Below are 2,500 nucleotides of genomic sequence, written 5' to 3' on the forward strand. Positions count from 1 at the left end.
GGTTCCAGGGTGCTGAGATGGCTGACATTTTGCTCCGCTCACGACGGTCACCGCGCAACGCAAGAACAGGCCAAAAACTGGCCAAAACGGCCCAAAAACGGGCCAAAACTGGCCATTTTTGGCTGCGCGAGCGAGCGGCGAACAGCGAGCGAAGCGAGAGGCAGCACCGTCCCTGCTATACGAAAGCCCCATCCAGCCCTGTGCCACCCGGGGGGTTCCAGGGTGCTGAGATGGCTGACATTTTGCTCCGCTCACGACGGTCACCGCGCGACGCAAGAACAGGCCAAAAACTGGCCAAACCGGCCCAAAAACGGGCCAAAACTGGCCATTTTTGGCTGCGCGAGCGAGCGGCGAGCGGCGGACAGCGAGCGAAGCGAGAGGCAGCACCGTCCCTGCTATACGAAAGCCCCATCCAGCCCTGTGCCACCCGGGGGGTTCCAGGGTGCTGAGATGGCTGTCATTTTGCTCCGCTCACGACGGTCACCGTGCAACGCAAGAACAGGCCAAAAACTGGCCAAAACTGCCCAAAAACGGGCCAAAACTGGCCATTTTTGGCTGCGCGAGCGAGCAGCGAGCGGCGGACAGCGAGCGAAGCGAGAGGCATCACCGTCCCTGCTATACGAAAGCCCCATCCAGCCCTGTGCCACCCGGGGGGTTCCAGGGTGCTGAGATGGCTGACATTTTGCTCCGCTCAAGATGGTCACCGCGCAACGCAAAAACAGGCCAAAAACTGGCCAAAACGGGCCAAAACTGGCCATTTTTGGCTGCGCGAGCGAGCGGCGAGCGGCGGACAGCGAGCGAAGCGAGAGGCAGCACCGTCCCTGCTATACGAAAGCCCCATCCAGCCCTGTGCCACCCAGGGGGTTCCAGGGTGCTGAGATGGCTGACATTTTGCTCCGCTCACGACGGTCACCGCGCGACGCAAGAACAGGCCAAAAACTGGCCAAAACGGCCCAAAAACGGGCCAAAACTGGCCATTTTTGGCTGCGCGAGCGAGCGGCGAGCGGCGGACAACGAGCGAAGCGAGAGGCAGCACCATCCCTGCTATACGAAAGCCCCATCCAGCCCTGTGCCACCCGGGGGGTTCCAGGGTGCTGAGATGGCTGACATTTTGCTCCGCTCACGACGGTCACCGCGCGACGCAAGAACAGCCCAAAAACAGGCCAAAACGGCCCAAAAACGGGACAAAACTGGCCATTTTTGGCTGCGCGAGCGAGCGGCGAGCGGCGGACAGCGAGCTAAGCGAGAGGCAGCACCGTCCCTGCTATACGAAAGCCCCATCCAGCCCTGTGCCACCCGGGGGGTTCCAGGGTGCTGAGATGGCTGACATTTTGCTCCGCTCACGACGGTCACCGCGCGACGCAAGAACAGCCCAAAAACAGGCCAAAACGGCCCAAAAACGGGCCAAAACTGGCCATTTTTGGCTGCGCGAGCGAGCAGCGAGCGGCGGACAGCGAGCGAAGCGAGAGGCATCACCGTCCCTGCTATACGAAAGCCCCATCCAGCCCTGTGCCACCCGGGGGGTTCCAGGGTGCTGAGATGGCTGACATTTTGCTCCGCTCAAGATGGTCACCGCGCAACGCAAAAACAGGCCAAAAACTGGCCAAAACGGGCCAAAACTGGCCATTTTTGGCTGCGCGAGCGAGCGGCGAGCGGCGAACAGCGAGCGAAGCGAGAGGCAGCACCGTCCCTGCTATACGAAAGCCCCATCCAGCCCTGTGCCACCCGGGGGGTTCCAGGGTGCTGAGATGGCTGACATTTTGCTCCGCTCACGACGGTCACCGCGCGACGCAAGAACAGGCCAAAAACTGGCCAAAACGGCCCAAAAACGGGCCAAAACTGGCCATTTTTGGCTGCGCGAGCGAGCGGCGAGCGGCGGACAGCGAGCGAAGCGAGAGGCAGCACCGTCCCTGCTATACGAAAGCCCCATCCAGCCCTGTGCCACCCGGGGGGTTCCAGGGTGCTGAGATGGCTGACATTTTGCTCCGCTCACGACGGTCACCGCGCGACGCAAGAACAGCCCAAAAACAGGCCAAAACGGCCCAAAAACGGGACAAAACTGGCCATTTTTGGCTGCGCGAGCGAGCGGCGAGCGGCGGACAGCGAGCGAAGCGAGAGGCAGCACCGTCCCTGCTATACGAAAGCCCCATCCAGCCCTGTGCCACCCGGGGGGTTCCAGGGTGCTGAGATGGCTGACATTTTGCTCCGCTCACGACGGTCACCGCGCGACGCAAGAACAGCCCAAAAACAGGCCAAAACGGCCCAAAAACGGGCCAAAACTGGCCATTTTTGGCTGCGCGAGCGAGCAGCGAGCGGCGGACAGCGAGCGAAGCGAGAGGCATCACCGTCCCTGCTATACGAAAGCCCCATCCAGCCCTGTGCCACCCGGGGGGTTCCAGGGTGCTGAGATGGCTGACATTTTGCTCCGCTCAAGATGGTCACCGCGCAACGCAAAAACAGGCCAAAAACTGGCCAAAACGGGCCAAAACTGGCCATTTTT

Source organism: Musa acuminata, unplaced genomic scaffold (genome assembly GCF_036884655.1).
Source record: "Musa acuminata AAA Group cultivar baxijiao unplaced genomic scaffold, Cavendish_Baxijiao_AAA HiC_scaffold_1136, whole genome shotgun sequence".
Taxonomy (NCBI): domain Eukaryota; kingdom Viridiplantae; phylum Streptophyta; class Magnoliopsida; order Zingiberales; family Musaceae; genus Musa; species Musa acuminata.